Source organism: Sorex fumeus, unplaced genomic scaffold (genome assembly GCF_029834395.1).
Source record: "Sorex fumeus unplaced genomic scaffold, SorFum_2.1 ptg000054l, whole genome shotgun sequence".
Taxonomy (NCBI): domain Eukaryota; kingdom Metazoa; phylum Chordata; class Mammalia; order Eulipotyphla; family Soricidae; genus Sorex; species Sorex fumeus.
The window spans coordinates 13,675,981-13,697,932 of NW_026606111.1; the positions used below are offsets into that span (position 1 = coordinate 13,675,981).

The 21,952-nt window shown below is 39.3% G+C and overlaps 1 pseudogene; it reads right to left on the bottom strand.

Annotated features, from left to right (window-relative positions):
* The window catches only part of LOC130033639 (enhancer of rudimentary homolog), a 43,792-nt pseudogene extending 22,194 nt beyond the window's left edge, over positions 1 to 21,598 (bottom strand).
* Positions 21,599 to 21,952: the final 354 nt, after the last annotated feature.

Below are 21,952 nucleotides of genomic sequence, written 5' to 3' on the forward strand. Positions count from 1 at the left end.
AGATCATGAACGATCGGTTTGAGGCCCTTCATGTTCCCGGAGCGAACAGATGCCATTGGGCTACACTAGCATGCGACAGGGACAAATGGAGACATTACTGGCGCCCGCTCGAGCAAATCGACGACTAACAGGAAGTTAAGTGATTAAGTGATTGTCAGAATTGGCTTATTGTGCTTATATTCCATATGTTCTGACTATTTCAAGCTTATTCTGTTCATATACATATTTGTTTACCTTTCTACAAAAAAACAACAAAGATTGGTCTGTATTACTGTAACTGTGCAATGGACTTAAAATTCTGTATATGAGTCCCGAATGCCAGAGCACTTACTTTGCAAATGTGAGACTAAGAGTTTGATTACTGTCACCACCCCACATGTTCAGAGTAGCACCTAGTGTATTTTCTCTTTCAGATCTCAGGTGCTACATCTAAATGTGAAATCTCTAACATGAAATCTCCTACCAGATATGTGTAAGTACTGCAGTTTCACTGTTAAGACTAACATATCATATTGTTTCTATAAAGCTTCAACATTTTTAGCTACTTTAATTCTATTGCCGTTTTTGGTGAAAATTTTAAATTATTTCATTATGTCTATACAAAATCCAACTGAGATTTTTGGTAAGAATTGCAGTTACCTTTATATCAATTTAAGAAGAAGGGAGATCTTGACTCTTCATATACATGGACACATTTGTCTTCATTTATTTAGAATTTCCTTAATGTCTTTCATGAGCGCTGTAGTTTTTAGCATATAATTACTGTACATTTTATTAGATTTACTTTTCAGAATTTCACTTTAAGTGACTATAAATGATACCGATTTTTACTCATTCATCTTGTATCTAATAACATAACTGCACTAACTTGTTAGTACTGGAGAATTTTTGCAGTTACTTGGAAATTTATTATGTAAAACACTATGTCATCTTAAAATAGGGACAGTTTTTTCTTTCTTATCTATGTTTCATTGATTTTGTTATCATGCTGTAAAATCTAGACTATAAATTCCAGCATTGTTTTGGAAAGAGTAATCAAGCAGTCAGCAATGTCTTATTTTCTATCTTAATATGGGAAGCTTATAGTCATACACTACTAAATGATGTAGCTGTGCATTTATAGATAGTGTTTCAGATTTTAAAATTTTTTTCTATAATTCCTGTATTTCCTGGGATATTATGCTGACCTGTTTCAAGTGCTTTTCAGATATATGAGTAATTAATTCTTTTCCTTCTTAGCTTCTTAATATATTCTATTATAGTTAATGTTTTTTGAACTAGTCCCAAACCACAGTTGGTCGTGGTACATATTTTCTTATGTAGCACACACATTTATTTTCTAATATACTATTAGACTTTCCATTCGCTCTCAACAGAACAAACATCTCTGAATGCTACAGTTATGTTTACCTAGGTCGAGAAGTCAACATGATGAATGACCTGGCACTTGAGTTGCACAGGAGTAAGAGAGCGACTTGGAACGCCTTCAAGAGCATCGAAGAAATAGCTAAGAGGAGGAAGAATCTCTGGCTCCGAGCACATCTCTTTGATTCCACTGTTCTTCCTGAATTAACATATGCCTCAGAGACCTGGATCCTATGAAAACAGGATAAGAACGCTATTCAGGTCTCCCAAAGAGGAATCAAAAGAGCTATGCTTAGAGCATCACACTTCACCCAAGTGAGAGAAAGAATCCAGAGTTCTGACCTCCGTCAATGATCGAGAATCAGGGATGCTGTCTTGTTTGCCAAGGTGTTGAAAATGAGATGGGCTGGACATGTAATGCGATTTGGAGATGACTGCTGGACTAGAGTCATTACTGACTGGATTCCATGGGACGTCAAAAGATTATGTGACTGCCCACCTATGCGATGGTCAGACTTCTCCATCAAGACTCTGAAGAAATGGGGGTATTGTGCTGCCAGCAGGTCAATCTGTACCTGTGAGGCAAGTGCATCAGCAGCCTACTGGTGCCTTCAGACTTCCAGATACCCCCAAATTGCTGCTGTGCCTTTGGTTAGACCCCAAAAACTTGGGGCAAAGTTTACCAAGAAAGTAAGTGGCCGAAAATTAGATATGTGGGAGACACACCCACAAACCACCTTAGGCTCAGCTAAATAATTGGAGGCATGGCTTTTCAGGTTCCTGATCGAACTGCTTAATGGCCATGATCCCAGAGACTCAGAAACAAATCTTGAAACCCAATGACTTTTGACAGAAATGCATCCGATCCCCACAGTAAGTTACCAGAGCCAGGCCACCCCAGCTGGGAATAGGTTTCATGCCTTGGCCTGTTCCTCCTGGCAGCCAGGTGGCCGCCATCCTTCAGAGACCCCTGGACAATCAGGTTTGGGCCTGCAGTGATGAGACACGTGGGGACCATGGAATGGGGATGGAGCTGGCCATTTCCTCCCCGTCCCAACAAGACCCTGAGTCGCTGCCCACAAACAGCCTCTCTGGCTCCTGATCAAGCTGCTTAAAGGCCATGATCCCAGAGACTCAGAAACAAATCTTGAAACCCAGCAACTTTTGGCAGAAATACATCCGGACTGCTCAGAAGGTTATTGTCACCAGGCCACCCCGGGGGGGGGGGGGGGAAGGGTGCTGTCCCTCCACCTGCTCCCCCTTGGTGGCTCAGTGGCCGCCATCCACCAGAGGCCAGTCAGGTTTGGGCCCTCAGTGCCAGTCAGGTTTGGGCCCTCAGTGATGAGACACGTGGGGCCTCACGTGATGGAGTTGGAGCCAGCCCTTTTCTCTCCACCCCAATGAGATCCCGAGTTGCCACCCATTAACGGTCTTTCTGGTTCCTGATCAAGCTGCTTAATGGCCATGATCCAAGAGCCTCAGGAACAAATCTTGGAACACAGCAGGTTTTGGCAGAAATTCCTCCAGAATTAATTGTTAAAATTTTGGAATTTCAAAATCGTGCGGCCACTACTACAGCCACACGACATCATATGTTATTCATAACCAGCAATAGAAAACAAATTGTCTACTGTTGCTGTTTCAGCAGATCTGAGTGTGGAGTAAAATCCCAAATAATAATGGTGGGTCTGTTGTCAAAATATTGAATGCAATCAAAGTAGAGAGAGAGTAATGTGGAAATCATCTGCCCCACAGGTAGGGGGAGGGTGTAGAATGGGGGTATACGGGGTTTTTGGTCATGAAGAATGGGCGCTGGTGAAGGGATGAATGTTTCATTATATGACTGAGACTTAAAGCTGAAATCTTTGTAACTGCTCTCACAGTGATTCAATAAATAAAATTATAAAAAATGGGGAAAAAATACGCTAGAAAATGCTAAAGGTTTGATGGTCAGAAGGGTTGGTTTTAAAACCACATTACTTGAATGTATAGAATTGTTATCTCAGTATATATATAATAGATGAATTTTTTTTGTAAAATGAATGAGGTAACAGTATATAATAGATGACTTTTATTTTTTGTAAAATGATTGATGTAACAGTATTTTGTTGCTTTAAAGACAAAAAGATGAGTGAGCCCAAGCCCCAGCGCGCGTCCAGAGCTGGAGCAGCGTGCGGCAGCACACCGGCCCCTCCCATCCAGGTGGGTTGGAGGACCCGAGCGGAGCCCCGCCCCTGAACCCGGACGCGCGGCCCGCGGAGCGAGCCCAGCAGGAGAAGGGAGGGAGGAGAGCGAGGACCCCCAGCGAGCCCAAGCCCCAGCGCGCGTCCAGAGCCGGAGCAGCGCGCGGCAGCACACCGGCCCCTCCCATCCAGGTGGGTTGGAGGACCCGAGCGGAGCCCCGCCCCTGAACCCGGACGCGCGGCCCGGGGAGCGAGGCCAGCCGGAGAACAGCGCGTATCCCAGGATCCTGGGAGGGAGTAGCCTGGGATTGTCTGGGGGCGTGGCCTCTAAGAAGGGGGCGTGGCCTAAAAGTGGGCGTGGCCTACTTCCGGGCGGGCGGCCGCATACGCGGCCGCAGGTATATCGCTTGCTTCAATCAACTTGGACCTGCATCCTTTCATCCTTTACATCAACTTGTTACCTAATACCAAACAAAATTTCTCACCTCTTCCACTACAATTCAACAAAATCCCACTCGCCTACTCCATTTCCAACAAAAGTTCAGTTCGAAAACAGCTATACAAGTTCAGTAATAAATAGTAACGCCTCCAAAAGTTTCACTCAATGTCAGTTATAAAACAAAGAATAACGCCTGATTGAGAAGAAGGTCAGACTCAGAAAGGTAAAGAGGCGCATCTAGCAGCAACAAAGCTGGACGGCTCCTGGCAGCCTCTCCTCACTCAACTAGAACAGTAGCAGCGAGTGTGACGGACCAAACCACACTGGTCACAATGGTAAAGCAACGCAAAAAAGCCCACCAAACTTTATTATTCACGAGGCTAGCCCAGACGACACCAACAGTACTATAGCGATAGACAACCTCTCTGACAAGGAATTCAGAATGGAGCTACTCAGGATGCTTAGGGAACTAAAAGAAACAATGGAAACCAATGCCAATAAAAGACAAGAGGATTTGAAGGCAGAAATGAGGAAAATGCAATCGGAAATGTCGGACCTGAAAAACCTGGTAGCCGAATTGAAAACCTCAGTGGAAGGCCTCAGCAGCAGAGTAACAGCGGCTGAGAACAGAATCAGTGAGCTCGAAGATCAAGTTCAGAGTCTTGTCAGAAAAGAGCAGAAAATGGAAAAGAGACTCACAGTTCGAGAACAGATGGCAAGAGAAGATCGAGATGAAGCCAAGAGGGGTAACATAAGAATTATTGGAGTCCCAGAGGGACGGGAAGAAAACCTTGATGAAGAAGAAACTGTCAAAGAAATCATTGCTACAGCGTTTCCAGAGCTGAAGAAAACTTGTGATCACATCCAGGAGGCCCGAAGGGTACCGGCTAGAAGAAATCCGAATAAAAATACCCCAAGACACATCCTGATCAAAATGACCAAAACTTTAGACAGAGACAAAATTCTGAAAGCAGCAAGATCGAAGAAAGAAATCTCTTACAAAGGAGCATCCTTAAAATTCACTGCTGATTTTTCTGATGAAAACCTCAGGGCCCGAAAACAGTGGTGGGACATAGTGAAAAAACTCAATGAAATAAATGCTTCTCCAAAAATACTTTACCCAGCGAGACTCTCATTCATAATAGAAGGAACAACACACAGTTTCACGGACAAACAACAGCTCAGGAACTTCATAGACTCAAAACCATGGTTACAAGTACAACTAAATGGGCTACTTTAAGGCAAGACAGACCTCTCAAATACACCAAATTTCAACAGAACAATGGGACAAAATCCCATAACAATAATCTCGCTCAATGTCAATGGGCTAAACGCACCAATTAAAAGACATAGAGTGGCAGGATGGATTAGAAAATTGAACCCAACATTCTGCTGCCTGCAAGAAACGCATCTCAATAGTCAAAGCAAACACAGACTCAGAGTCAAAGGCTGGAAAACAATCCTACAGGCAAACAGCTCCCAGAAAAAAGCTGGGGTAGCTATCCTAATATCAGACCACATCGATTTCAGAGTGAAGAAGGTCATAAGAGACAGTGAAGGCCATTTCCTATTGACCAAAGGATCTGTACAACAGGAAGAACTTACAATAATAAATGTATATGCACCTAATGAGAGACCAGCAAAGTACTTAAAACAATTACTCATAGATTTGGAAAAAGACATCGATAGCAACACAATACTAGTGGGAGACCTCAACACCGCTTTGTCACCTCTTGATAGATCAACCAGACTCAAGCTTAGCAAGGACATACTTCATCTGAGGGAAACAATGGAAGAAAGGGGCTTAGTAGATATATACAGGACACTTCATCCACAAAAAGCTCAATACACATTCTTTTCAAGCGTACATGGAACGTTCTCCAAGATAGACCACATGCTGAGCCACAAAACATGCCTCCATAAAATTAAGAAGGTAGAGATTGTATCAACAATCTTCTCAGACCATAATGCGCTGAAATTAGAAGTAAATCACACACAAAAACAGAAAACTAAATTAAACACATGGAAATTAAACAGTGCGCTATTAAACAACGAGTGGCTTAGACAGGAAATTAAAGAGGAAATCAAAAGATTCCTAGAAACGAATGAAAATGAGGACACGAGTTACCAAAACCTATGGGACACAGCAAAAGCAGTCTTAAGAGGAAAGTTTATAGCTCTACAAGCATTCCTCAGGAAGGAGGAGCGAGCCCACATAAATAAACTAACCTCACAGCTTAAGAACTTGGAGAAGGACCAACAAAAGGAGCACAACCCTAACAGGAGGAAGAAATAATAAAACTCAGAGCAGAGATTAACGAGATGGAAACCCAGAAAACAATCCGAAAGATCAATGAAACCAAGAGCTGGTTCTTTGAGAAAATTAACAAAATCGATAAGCCCCTAGCAAAACTCACAAAGAAAGGGAGAGAGAAAACCCTAATAAACCGAATCAGAAATGAAAAGGGGGTCATTACAACAAAAACTACAGAAATTCAAAGGATCCTCAGGGAGTACTTTGAAAAGCTTTATGCCACAGAACATCAAAACCTCGAGGAAATGGATAAATTCCTAGACTCCTACAGACTCCCAAGGCTGAACCAAGAAGACCTGGAATACCTGAACAGACCTATCACCATCAAGGAAATTGAAATGGTAATAAAAAGTCTCCCCAAGCACAAAAGCCCTGGCCCGGATGGATTCACCAGTGAATTCTTCCAAATCTTTAAAGAAGACTTACTCCCAATCCTCTTTAAGCTTTTCCATGAAATTGAAATATCAAACACACTTCCGAACAGTTTCTATGAAGCAAATATCACACTGATACCAAAAGCAGACAGAGATAACACAAAGAAAGAGAACTACAGGCTGATATCCCTGATGAATACAGATGCAAAGATCCTCAACAAACTACTAGCAAATAGAATCCAACTACTCATCAAAAAGATCATACACCATGACCAAGTAGGATTCATCCCAGGGATGCAAGGATGGTTCAACATTCGGAAATCAATCAACATAATCCATCATATCAACAAAAGAAAAGATAAAAAGCATATGATCATATCAATAGATGCAGAGAAAGCATTTGACAAGATCCAGCACCCCTTTATGATGAAAACCCTAGCCAAAATGGGCATAGAGGGGACTTTCCTCAACATAGTTAAAGCCATCTACCACAAGCCTACAGCAAGCATCATCCTCAATGGGGAAAAACTGAGAGCCTTCCCTCTAAGATCAGGGACGAGACAAGGATGCCCACTCTCTCCACTGCTGTTCAATATAGTACTGGAAGTACTTGCAATAGCAATTAGGCAAGAAAAAGACATTAAGGGCATTCAGGTAGGAAAGGAAGAAATAAAGCTCTCACTATTCGCAGATGATATGATACTATACTTAGAGAACCCAATAACCTCCACCAAAAAACTCCTAGAAACAATAGACTTGTATAGTAAAGTTGCAGGTTATAAAATCAATACCCAAAAGTCCATGGCTTTCCTATATGCAAACAGTGAGAGAGAGGAAAGCTACATGAAAAAATCAATCCCGTTCACAATTGTGCCCCAGAAAATCAAGTACCTAGGAATCAGCCTAACTAAGGAAGTAAAGGACCTGTACAAAGAAAACTACAAAACGCTACTTCAGGAAATAAAAAAGGACATGAGGAAATGGAAAGACATCCCCTGCTCATGGGTCGGAAGATTGAACATTGTCAAAATGGCAATACTACCGAAAGCACTGTACAAATTCAATGCAATCCCTATAAGGATACCCATGACGTTCTTCAAAGAAATGGAGAAAACACTCCTGAAATTTATATGGAACAATAAACCCCCACGAATAGCTAAAGCAATTCTGGGGAAAAAGAAAATGGGAGGAATCAACCTCCCGAACTTCAAACTTTACTACAAAGCGGTAATAATCAAAACAGCATGGTACTGGAACAAAGGCAGAACTGCAGACCAATGGAACAGAGTTGAATACACTGACATCACCCCCCAATCATATGATCATCTAATCTTTGATAAAGGTGCAAGAAATGTGAAGTGGAGTAAGGAAAGCCTCTTTAACAAATTGTGATGGCATCACTGGACGGCTACATGCAAAAAAATGGGCTCAGAACTCTGCCTAACACCATGTACAAAGGTAAGATCAAAATGGATTAAAGACCTCAACATCAGACCAGAAACCATAAGATACATTGAAGACAACGTTGGCAAAACCCTCCATGACATTGAGGCTAATGGTATGTTCAAAGATGACACGCCACTGGCTGAGCAAGTGAAAACAGAGATAGATAAATGGGACTATCTTAAACTAAGAAGCTTCTGTACCTCCAAAGAAACAGTGACCAAAATACAAAGATGGCCTACAGAATGGGAAAGAATATTCGCCGAATACACATCTGACAAGGGATTGATATCAAGGATATACAAAATACTGGTTGAACTCCACAAGAAGAAAACATCCAACCCCATCCAAAAATGGGGCAATGAAATGAACAGAAACTTTCTCAAAGAAGAAATCCGAATGGCAAAAAAGCACATGAGAAAATGCTCTACATCATTAATCATCAGGGAGATGCAGATCAAAACCACAATGAGATACCATCTCACACCTCAGAGACTGGCCCACATTCAAAAGAACAAAAGCAACCGTTGCTGGCGCGGATGTGGCGAGAAAGGGACACTCCTTCACTGTTGGTGGGAATGTCCACTGGTTCAGCCCTTCTGGAAAACAGTATGGACATTCCTCAAAAAATTAGAAATTGAGCTCCCATTTGACCCAGCGATACCACTCCTGGGAATATATCCCAGAGAGGCAAAAACGTGTAGCCGAAGTGACATCTGCACTTGTTTGTTCATTGCAGCACTCTTTACAGTAGCCAGAAACTGGAAGAGACCTGAGTGCCCAAGAACAGATGACTGGTTAAAGAAACTTTGGTACATCTACACAATGGAGTACTATGTGGCTCTTAGAAAAAATGAAGTCATGAACTTTACATACAAGTGGTACAATATGGAAAGTATCATGCTAAGCGAAATGAGTCAGAAAGAGAGGGATAGACATAGAAAGATAGCATTCATCTGGGGGATATAAAATAATAAAATATGAGATTAATACCCAAGAATAGCTGAGAGCAACACCAGGAGAATTACTCCATAACTTAGAGGCCAGCTGGGTATTCTAGGGGAAAGGACAACGCAGATAGAAAGGGGAACACCAAGTGGAGGGTGTTTGGAGGATCCTCCCAGGAGGGGAGATGCAGGTTGAAAGTAGACTGGACTGAACATGTTCGCCACTCAATGCCTCTTTGGCTGATCACAGCGCCCAGGAGGAGAGAGAGAACAGGGGGGAATGCCCTGCCACAGTGGCAGGGGGGGATGGGGGGATGGGAGGATGGGGGGGGAGGGATATTATCCTGGTGGTGGAAAATGGGCACTGGTGGAGGGATGGGTATTTGATTGGGGTATGACCGAGATCCAAGCACAAAAATTTGTAAATCTACAACTGTACCTCATGTCGTTTCACTAATAAAAAAGAAAAATAAAAAATAAAAAAATAAAAAAATAAAAAAAAAATAAAAAAGACAAAAAGATAAGTATACAATATTGGGAATCAAAGAATTCATTGACTATGCAAGTCAGATTAAATTTGTGTTACCTATTATATTTTTATGAAAAATATAGAAATTTATATTCTCAAAAAAGACCCTGAATTATTGTTTTAAGGCTCTTTGTGTTCTTGGAGTGAGCAGATACCATTGGACTACACAAGCACTTGAAAGGAACGAATAGAGATGTTACTGGAGCCCGCTCGAGCAAATTGATGAGTAATGGGATGTCAAGTGATGAAGTGATACTATTAGTAAGTGCTTTTACTTAATAAAGGATTTTCTGTAGGTTTTCAGAAGTTGTCTGTTTGATGTCAGTATAATTCTACGTTATAAAATAAAATGAGAAGTGCTTCTCTTTACTTCTTAAACAGATGATATGAATTTCATTACTAATTATTCTTTAAACCTTTGGAAAATTTCTCTAGAAAGAGATTTTCCAAAGGTTTAAAGAATAATTAGTAATGAAATTATACTCTTAGAGATCTTACTTTTAGGAAAATTTTAATTTATGAAATAATATCTACTTTGTTCAGACTTTAGTGACACAAATATTAAATTTTTTATTATAATACTACAGGTCTCTGAATATTATTTAGTCTGTTTTCTCATCATGGTTCATATTGCGGTTGTTTCTATCTTCTATCTTAAATTTTCCCATTCTTACTTCTATTTGCTGCATTCTTCTTTTGAGTTCAAAGTGAGTTTTAATGGTAATTTGTTTTTAATTAAAAGTTTATTTGGGGGCTGGAGCAATAGTACAGTGTGTAGGGCATTTGCCTTGCACATGGCTGACCCCAGCATCCCATATGGTCTCCCAAGCACTGCCAGGAGTAATTTCTGAGCACAGAGCCAGGAGTAACCCCTGAGCATCTGTGGGTGTAACCCAAAAAGAAAAAAAAGTTTATTTGGTTCTTTATATCTGCTCCCTTTGCTGAGAGTTTTATTTCTTATTTATTTTAAACAAGTTGATATGTGTTCAAGTGATTTTAACCTCTGACTCATCTAACTGTTAGCTTCTATATATTGATAGACATTCTTCATTTTTGTTGAAACTTTAGGGAGTTGTTTTGTTTTGTTTTGTTTTTGGTGTTATGCCCAGCATTTCTGAGGGCTTGCTTACTCCTGACTCTGAGCTCAGTGTTCACACCTGGTGAAACTCAGTACATGCCAGATGTTGTGTCAGGGAGTGAACTGTGTAAACTATGTTCAATGGCTTTCCATTGAAATGTATATTTGGGTTATTATATATGAGATTATGCATTTGATTTAAATATTCTATTTGAACAGGTCTTTTCTGCTATTAAGGCTGCTGAAGAAGTGAAGAAGACCAGATTATCAATTTTATCTTCAGTACAATCCGAAGAATTGTAAAAATGGTGTTCCTGCTGGCCTGGGGCAGAAGTTCAAGTTAGACTACACCTCCATGGACACAGCAGTGGCCAGGAGGAATTAGGATGCCTTGTCATTACTCCTGTTTCTCATGTGTTTGGCAGTTTCTTTTCTTTTTATTTAATCATAATGAATAACTTTAAGGATGACCTGTAAGACATGATTATTACCATAATGAGATTCAAGTATAAAATAAAATTTAATGCAATATACTTTGTATTCCAAAGTTGAAATATTCCTTATGTAAATGAGAATAGGGATGGAGGGAGAGAAAGAGAGACAGACAGACAGACAGACAGACAGACAGACAGAGACAGAGACGGAGAGATAAAGAGAGGGAGAGAGAGAAAGAGAGAGAGAGAGAGCGAGAAAGAGAGTCAGTCTGCCAATATGTTAGGTTGTGCAGGTTTCAGATTTGATTCAGGTGGACTGGTGAGAGGGAAACTGGGGCTTTAGTGAGTGGGAAATGTAAACTGGTCTGGGGATGATCTCCGGAACACTATATGACTGAAACTCAATCATGAACAACATCACAATCTAATTATGATTCAATAATTTTTTTAAATACAGGAGAATCTCCAAATTTGAAAATTGAACAACAGACTGTATAATAGTTTTGGATCAAAAAGAACAGCAAAGTGGAAAGAAAATATTCTTCATAATGAATTAGAATAAGGACACAATCTGTCTGAACTTTTGGGACAAAACAAAAAGAGAACTAGGAGGAACTTCAAAGTATTACAGGATTACACTAGGAAACAAGAAAAGCACAATTGAACAGTTAACTTCACAGCTCAACAAATTTGAAAAGAAGAACAGAATATCAAAGTAAGTGGAAGAATGGAAATAATAAAAATTAGAGCATAAATAACTAAAATAGACATTATGAAATAATTTAAACAAAAAATGAAATTATGAGCAATTTTTGAAAGAGTAAACAATATTTACATAGCCTTATTTAGCTAGACTCATGATGGGAAAAAAAAGAGGAGCCCCAAATAAAATGGATCAAAGATAAAAATGGGAGAAATTACAATAGAGCTCAGAAATAAAAGAGACCTTAACAGGTTGCTATAACTTTATGCCACTGAGCTGGAGAACATGGAGATCAGAACAGAAATTAATGCAGTTTTAGAATTATATAGACCCAAGAGTTAAACAGGAGGAACTAGAAAACCTGAACAGATCAATTTTGGTTAAGGAAATTGAAACTATATTGAAAATCATTCCACGAAGAAAAGTTTAGATTTAGATGGATTCATCAGTGAATTCTAACAAAATTCAAAAACTACTCATTACCTATACACCTCAAGGTCTTCAACAAAAAGTAATCCTAACAGCTTCTATGAGACCAACATAACACTATTAAAGTTGACTGAGATATTACTAAAAAAATCAATTTTCAGGCTGATGTTCCTATAAGTATTCATGAAATGTCATTAGCAAAGTCATAGCATACCAAATCCACAACATATCAAAAGGTTTGTATGCCATGATGAATTGGGAGTCTTCCCAGGGATGACTTGTGGCACAAATGAATTAATGTAATGTATCATATCCGTAGAGATAAAGATGAAAAACATGATCATATCAATTGATACAGAGAATTCTTTTGACAAGATTCATCATCAATTCAAGGTAACAACTTTCAACAAAATAGGGTAGGAGGAAACATAACTCAAGCTAGTGATGGCTATATGTAAGGATCCCACAATTACCATTTTATTTAATGACAAAACATCTTAGAAGATCCCATCCCCAAGGAAAAGGAAGAAGACGGGAAAGGGAAGTAATAGGGGAACAAGTGTTGCAGCTTCAGTGATACTTGTGATGTGGAAATCACAGATTCAGCAACACTAAAAACATGAGATCTAAGCTGCCACTACTGAACTTTGTCATGTATCTGTCAAGGTGCCAGGCAAGGGGTGAGGTGGGGAGTGTGGGGAATAGAGTACGGGAATGCTAGTGGAGGGACATTGATACAGATGGTGCGATTGGTGTTGAAATATTATATGCCTAAAACTCGACTGGAGCGATAGCACAGCGGGTAGGGTGTTCGCCTTACAAGCGGCCAACATGGCCGACCCGAGTTCGATTCCTCCGCCCCTCTCGAAGAGCCCGGCAAGCTACCGAGAGTATTCAATATGCCAGACACAGTAACAACAAAGTCTCCAATGGAGACGTTACTGGGCCCGCTCGAGCAAATCGAGCAAAACTCGACTATCAATAACTCTATAAATCACAATTCTTTAATTACACACAAAATTATTTTTGAAAGATTCTCACCTGAGATTAAGCAAAGTATACAACAAGGATGTCCAGTTTCTCCATTATTATTACATATGCTTTTGGAAGGCCTAACCACAGCAAGCAGCTAAGAAAAAAAGAAACCAAAGCATTGATATTAGAAAATAACTTAAACTATCATTTTTCTTCTTCTTTTTTTTTTTTTTTTGCTTTTTTGCGTCACATTCAGTGAAGCTCAAGGGTTACTCCTGACTCTGCACTCGGGAATCACTCTCGGTGGTTTTCAGGGGATCATATGGGGATGCCAGGGATTGAACTCGGTTAGCCATGTGGAAAGCAAATGCCCTCCCTGTTGTTCTGCCCCCAACTTAAACTATCATTATCTGAAGATGATAATATACCATGTTCATTTAAGATAAAAAACTTTAAGGACTTCACTAAGAAACTCTTGGAAACAACATACCAATAGTAGCAAAGTAATAGACCCCAAAACGAATATGCAAAAATCTGTTCAATCTCTATGTGCAAATAACAAAACAGAAGAGAAATATAGATAAACATATTTTCTCAGAACAATTGAACGGAAATAAGAGTCTATAGAATTTATAGTGGCTTTTATTCCACTTTGGAGAATGGAGAAGCCCACCCTCTTTCTTGAACATCTCTGTCTCTTCTCTCTCTCTTTTTCTCTCTCTCTCTCCTCCCCTCTATCTCTTGCTGTCCCTCATCCCTCTCTTTCTCCTCTCATCTCTCTAAATTGCTTTCAATAAAACATTTTGCTTCACTAAAATAAAGGTATTTCTGAAAAGAGTATCTATGACAAATGAACTGGCTACATGTAGAAGAGCAAGAAAAGACTCTTTTACAAATTGTGTTGACAATGGAATAGTATGCAGATAAAAAAGAAGACAAAATCATGCAGCTTCAAAGCAACTTGAATGGAACATAAGTGTATCCAATGAGTGAAATATATCAGAGGAGTAAGGATAATAACTACATGATATCATTACTGTCTGGTGTAGAGGGAAACAAAATGTGAATATCAATAACAAACTCTGGGCACTGGAGTTCACAGAACAGAAGATGGGGGGGGCACTAAATGAACAGTAGGTCTCATGGAGTCATCAGTAGGGAAGACTTCAGCACATTAGTGATGGAGAGAGTGAGGTATCTCTGTACACTAAGACTATAAATGTCAAGATTATTATAAATATAGCCTAAGGTATGATAAATTAAATTAGAATATTTTAAAAATCTTGACAAACACTTGGTGCTGGGTTAAGGAACTGAGAATGCCAAGAGACAGAAGAGAGGTAGAGGTATCAGAATATTTTTGATTGAGAGACTTGTACACTTTAGAGGTGTAGAGGTGAGGTAATTATGTGTAGCAAAACAGTAAGAGAGAAGAGTATTGTAAGCATGTACCACAACCTATAATAATTAGTTTTCAAATGGGTTTGTTAAGGAGGTGGAGTAGCAGCTTATGAGGGGAACTTATGACGTTGGTAGAGGGAGGCATATGCTAGTGATAGATTTGGAGTTGGAAACTTATGTGCTTGAAACTATAAATAAGTTTTTATAAATCATGGTGCCTAAAAAGTTAGAAAGAAAACCAAACCAAATGGTGTTGATTTAACTCAATAATAGAAGGTTGGGCAAGAGGATACAGGGCATATATGACCATATTCAAACAATTCAAAATGACTGAGAGATGTTCTTTAGATCAGACCAGACTGTAAAAATTCATTCAGAAAAATATGTTGGCAGAACTCTCCAAAATGTATACCTCATATGTGTCTTCAATTATTTGCCTCCATTGTCCCAGACAACAAAAACAAAAATGAACAAACAGAATTTCATACTATAAAGTTGTCTTGCATGACAAGGGACACTCAAGCAAAAATCAAGATGCCTTATTGAATGGGAGGAAACACCTGTGTGCCACACATCAGAAGAAAGGCTAAAATATAATATATATAAAAAGCTCACAAAACTCAGCAACAGTAACAACAATAAAGCCTATAACCAACCCCAGCAAAAATGAGCAAAAAAAAAACTTTAATGAAGAGGATGTATGGTCAACTAGTAGGTATATCAAAAAGTTTTCACTGTCACTTGTTATTTGGAGAAATGCAAATCAAAATGACCATGGGAGATCAGGTCATTACAGCAATAATGGCATATGCATATATATACACACATATACATATATACATACACACATATATAGATAGATAGATATATAGATGATAGATAGATATAGATATAGATATATATACACACACAAAAGACTGAAAACACAGTGTTGGTATAGTATAGTCAAGAAGGAACTCTCGTTGGTCGGAATTACAGTATGGGGGTTCATGTGTTTGCCTTGCATGTGACCTGCAGGTGTGAATCCACAGCATCATGTATGGCCCTCCAAGCACCATCAGCAGACTCCTGAGCACAGAGCAAGGAATTGTCTCTTAGCACTGAGCGTGGCTCAACCCTAACTCCATGCCACTGACAACCCTACCCAAAACTATATGTGGTAGCAGATTGAATCCATGTCACCCACAAGCAAGGTAAATGTCTTAACCACTGCACTGTCTCTTCAGCAACTGAGTCACATAATTGCATGCTTAAACAAAGAAAATTATTTTGTCTTTATATTTCTATTATTTTTTTAAAAATTACATTTACTAGATTAAACTTTTAGATACTCATCACAGTTCAGCATTTTCCCCAATAGATAAATCTATTTATAGTATTTGTCAAGTCATCTAGGAAGGGTTTCAGTTTCATATTTTTAAGCTTCATTGCTTCTGTACTGGGGACATCTATCCATATTTTTTTTGGTTTGTTTTATACACATTTCTGACAAGTCATTTGTACTACTTTGGTTATGAATTAGTGAGGCCACAAAATCGTCACCATGCACCCAGCCAGATTCCATGATCTTGGGACGACCCTCACCCAGAAATTAATCTGCTTAAAAAAATTAGTATGCAGATTTTGTGACTGACATCTCCAGGCTTTTCTCAGAGTCATGTCCTGCACTTTCATAATGGGTTTGTGGTAGTTTCGTCAAGTAAGGGAAAGCCTATTTACTTCCTCTAGTGGTGAAAATCCAAATTCTCCAGGATATGACCTCTGATACAACCCCAGCACGAAAACTTAAGGTTGCTTTCTTATACTAAGTGGGAGTAGATGTCCAAGCACTGAGTTTCATCTATAATGATAAAGTAACAAAGGACATCATTACTCTCTTGTGGTAAGAACACTCAGTGATATTCATTTGACCTTCTTTGATGCAACATGGGCAAGGTAGAGTGAATAAAGAGAATAACTCAATATATTCTGATGAATGTTCCAGACTCAGCTACTATCAGTGGGAATGGAAATTAGGTCATGTATTTTTCTTGGTTTCTTGGTTTATATGTAACACTTTACTAGACCACTCTGGTTATTTTATAAACATCTTCTGTCCTACGGGGTTGCACTTTTTATGACCCTTTCATAAAAACCTTTCTCAGCACTTTCGTCCCTATTGATATTACTGGTTGCTGTTTTCTCCAGAATAAAACCTGGCATCTATGAAGAAAAAGGAATCCCAGGGTACTCATCACTATACCATTCCTACTTTCTGTCCCCTTTTCAAAACCATCTTCATTTTTCATTGCATATAACATCAAAATATTTTAACAGCCTTTACTTAGTATAAGAAATAAGAAAGAATATATTTCAAACACAACATTCTATCCTTTTTAAACTAGTTTTACATTGGGATATAGGTAATACTAAAAATTTCTATACCATTTTTATTGTAAAGCGTCTTGTTTTATAATTTTTAAGAAAGCAGTGCACTATCTGTGCATTTTAATTATTTCATCTCAGATAAAGTTAAAAACCATTATCAGGTACTTGGAATATTTATAATTTTTACTCATTAGAGGGAGAATAATTGAGTGTAATTAAATAATAAATCTAATTTTTCTGATTCTAGTACTGGATTATATAAAGAAATATATTCCTGAAAGACAATATGATTAAAGGGAAACACTAAATGCTACCAGTAGGAATCAGAAATATTTGTTTAACTATTGTCTTTGTGTTTAAGTGCTTCATTTCTTTATTTTTTTTTCTTTTTGGGTCACAGTCGGCGATGCATGGGGGTTACTCCTGGATCATGCACTTAAGAATTACTCCCAGCGGTGCTTGGGGGAACATATGGGACCATATGGGACCATATGGGATGCTGGAATTGAACCCGGGTTTGATTCAAATGCCCTACCCACTATGCTATCACTCCAATCCCCACTCCTTCATTTTTTAAGTTGAGATGATATTAGTTTATGAAACTCTATACACTTTAGGTATGCAGTCTTTCTTCAGCATCAGTATATATATTTCACCCCAACCAAAGGACCACTCACCATGCTCCACCAACAAATTGCCCTTCCTATCTGTTCCATATTTTCTTGAAAGATCAGTTAATTGAGACTAGAGAGATGGTAGAGCAGGAGAAGTGTTTACCTTGCAAGCTACCAACCTTGGTTCAATCTCCTGTACCACGTATGTTCCCCTGAGAAATGCCAGGACCGAACCCTGAGTACAACACTAGGAATAAGTCCTGAGTATCACTGGGTATGGACAACTGCAAAAGCAGAAAAAGAACAGTGAATTGAGCAATTTAACCAAGTGACAATTGTATAACAATCTATTCAGTAAAGTTCTCTTAACAGTCAATTGAATAATCCAGTCAATTGAGTTATCAAAAATATATATTATATTCAAACATTTCCTTAAAACATTGAACTGCTCATGTAACTCCTTAAGATGGGAAATTTTCATAAATCCACACTGATAGTTTCATGAAAACAGGCTTGACATTTTCCTCAGCATACTTGAGTATATCTGGAAGATAATAGGAATATACTTACAATAGCATTCATATTTTGGGAAGAGGGTTGGATAATAACTGCCAGTGCTGATTGTTACTTCATGCTGGGTGCTCAGGAGTTGCTCTCAGTGGTATTGATACAGCAACGGCTGAGGTGTCACTTTAAGTCTCCACTCATGGTACAGGTAGCCAATAAGAATGTAGAAATGGATGTCTAAAGTAAGATTTGGCAGAAGATAAAAGGAGTCTTCCTTCTCTCTCTGGACACACTCTTCTCTCAGGTAGGGTTGTGAGCCCAGAAACCTGACCCAGTACAAGCAGGCCAGAGCGGACCAAAAAAGGGGCAAAATACAAGGCGCAGTGGTCTCTCGTAGATTGTGGCCACAGACTGGGGAATGTTTATGCGGGATAGAGAGTGAGGAGCTGGGATAAGACGGAAGGTAGTTCATGGGACAAGCAAGGGAGCATGGAAAAAAACACTGTCGTCATTCGCATGCAAGGCAAAGGCCCTACCCCTGTGCTATTGCTCCAGCCCAGATATTTAATATACATATTAAATATATGGTGTGCCTAGCATGCATAAATATTAAAGATTTCTGTATGGCAATTGCCTTTTGTTTTTGTTTTTGTTTTTGTTTTTGGGTCACACCCAGTGATGCACAGTGGTTACTCCTGTCTCATGCACTCAGAAATTACTCCTGGTGGTACTCGGAGGACCATATGGTATGCTGGGAATCGAAACCAGGTTGGCTGCATACAAGGCAAAGGCCCTACCTGCTGTGCTATTGCTCTGGCCCCAGCAATTGCCTTTAAAGTGTACTTATAATCTGTAATCATTGACATTTATATCTTTTGTGGGACTGATATTTGGATATTTGGTGGACGTTTGATTTTTAGCGGCTTCTTAGCATTTTCCACAGTTTATATGAATTCCGAGTCACAGAGTAGCTATAAAAACAAAAGCAAAAATAGTCTTATCTCTATCTGTGATTTAACATATTTTTTTATACCTTGTAACACACCATTTAGTCTTCTTTAATCACTTGGACTATGATTGAAGCAAACTCCTCCAACTTCCTGGAAAGTAGGAATCACTCTGGCAAGGCCACATGCACCACAGAATTCTCCAGACCCCTAGTAAAGTAAAGAACATATATTTAACTTCATTGCATGTTTCCTTCTCATAGGATGATTAAAATAAAATACTTTGTATCCGGTTTTCTCCTTACTCCACTGTTAGTTCTCCAAAGGCCTCTTTGTGAGCATTTTATCATAAAATCCAATTGTATTGTATAATTACTCTATATACTAATTAATAAAAATATTATTAAATATTTATCTCAATGGTTGGAAGATCACTTAATCACTTAATCCCCGTTATTCATCGATTTATTCGAGCGGGTGCCAGTAACGTCTCCATTCATCCCGGTTGCGTGTTAGTGTAGCCCAATGGTATCTGTTCATTTTAGGAACATGCAGAGCCTCAAACTGATCATTTAGGGTCTTGACGAAGAAGTCTGACCATCTTGTAGGTGGGCATCCACGTGATCTTTTGATGTTCCGTGGAATCCAATCAGTAATGGCTCTAGTCCAGCGGTTGTCTGTAAACCTCATTACATGTCCAGCCCATCTGATTTTTTGATGTCTTGGCAAATGAGACAGTGTCCCTGATTCTTGAGCGTTGACGAAGATCAGAACTCCGGATTCTATCTCTCATTTGAGTGAATCGTGATATTCCAAGCATAGTTCTTTCAATTCCTCTTTGAGAGACCCAAATAGCGTTCTCATCCTGTTTTTGTAGGGTCCAGGTCTCTGAGGCATATGTTAATGCAGGAAGAACAGTGGAATCAAAGAGATGTGCTCTTAGCTGGAGGTTCTTTGTCCTTTTAGTTATTTCTTCAATGCTCTTGAAGGCATTCCAAGCTGCTCTCTTCCTCCTGCACAACTCAGGTGCCAGGTCATTCATCATGTTGATTTCTGGACCTAGGTATATATAACTGTTGCATTCGGAGATGGTGGTTCCGTTGAGAGCGAATGGAGCGTCAGGAACAAGGCTGTTTCTTATAAACATTGTCTTCGTAAGATTCAGCTATAGTCCGACCTTTCCACATTCACGGTCAAAGTCATTCAGCATTTGTGCTGCTTGGCTGATGTTTGGTGTTATTAGAACGATGTCATCAGCAAAGCGGAGGTGGTGTAGTTGCCGACCATCTATCTTCACTCCCATGCTTTCCCATTCCAGTCGTCGCATGATGTTCTCGAGGGTGGCACTGAAGAGTTTTGGTGAAATGGTATCACCCTGCCGAACCCCTCTCTTGATATGGATGATTACTTCTTTGTAGAATGGTGAGATCTTGGTAGTGAATCTGCAATAGAGCTCACGAAGGATCCTGATGTATTGAGTTTGTACACCCTGATTGGCTAGGGCTTCCATGACCGCTTCCGTCTCAACAGAATCAAAGGCCTTCTTTAAATCAATGAACGTTAGACAGAGCGGCATCTTGAACTCCCGAGAAACCTCAATGAGTTTAGTAATCTATTGTAATCTAGTGGCACAATCGGTTAGCGTGCGGTACTTATATGGCAGTGCGGTTGGAAGATAGTGCCTACAAATACTATATATTATCAAAGTGATTCTAATATTTTATTATTTTCTTAAATAGGAAGTTAAAGAGCAAGGAGGAAGCCCTGAGCACAGCTTGATGTACCCACGCCCTCCCAAAAAGAAGTGAAAGTTTATTTTATAGTTTAAGTAGATGGGTCTTTAATATTTTCTGATAAACTTTAGAAAAAGTATAACTTTTTGATTATGAATAAAAGTAACATTTTAGCAAACTGATAAAAGAAAAATGCTGTGAAACACTGATACTGCATACTAAGCAATTATTCATATCACTTTTATTTTTTTAATTAAAAATTTATTAATTCACCATGAGGTACAGTAACAAAAATTTCATGTTTGAACTTTGATCATACAGTCATCAAACACCCATTTCTTCACCAGTGCACGTTTTCTACCACCAAAATCCCCAGTATTCCCCCACCCTCATACCAGACCTCCCTCTGCCTGTGTGGCAGACAATTTGCAGGATATTCTTTCTCTACTTTAGTTACCTTTGATATTTCCAGACCAGTCCTACTACTCTTCATACCTGCCGAAGATGCAATGCTAGACAATGTGTTTTGTTTTTTGTTTATGGTTATTATGGATATAACTTAATGTCTTGCTTGTTATGGATATAATACTTGCAGCTGCGCGTTCTAAGAGCCCTAAGATTATAATAATTAAGGTCTGAAGAAGTTGCTGCCACAAGTTTCTGGGTTCCGAGATCTGTTTATGTGTCTCTGGATCGTGGCCATGTGGGATCTTAAGTAGACAGTGGGCGGATGTGGCATCATCTTGCCATCTCATCAGGAAGAAAGAGTTCCCACTCCTCTCCTGTTAAGCGAGACTTGGGATTTACCGTCACCATGACTCGTACCTGGAGTTTTTTCCTGACTTCGAGAAAATGGTGACCCCCGGGGCTCCTAAAGGGCAGGCAGAGGATGACACCTGTCCCTGTCTGGCGCAGCCCAGTGGAAAAGGCCTATTGCAAAGTCCCAGGCCATCTCTGCCTCAAGCTGCTCAGGCCCAAGATTTGTTTGTGTGTCCTCATCTCACTTTTAAGCAGTGTATATTTTTTTAATTTTTAAAATATTTTGTGTATTCCTGGTTTCACTAATAAATTTGATTATCAAAATAATAAATACAAATACTAGACCAATTAGGATTTAAATTTTATTTCCTCTTCATTTATTCTTTAATTTTTGTGTGTGTTTATCTGGGC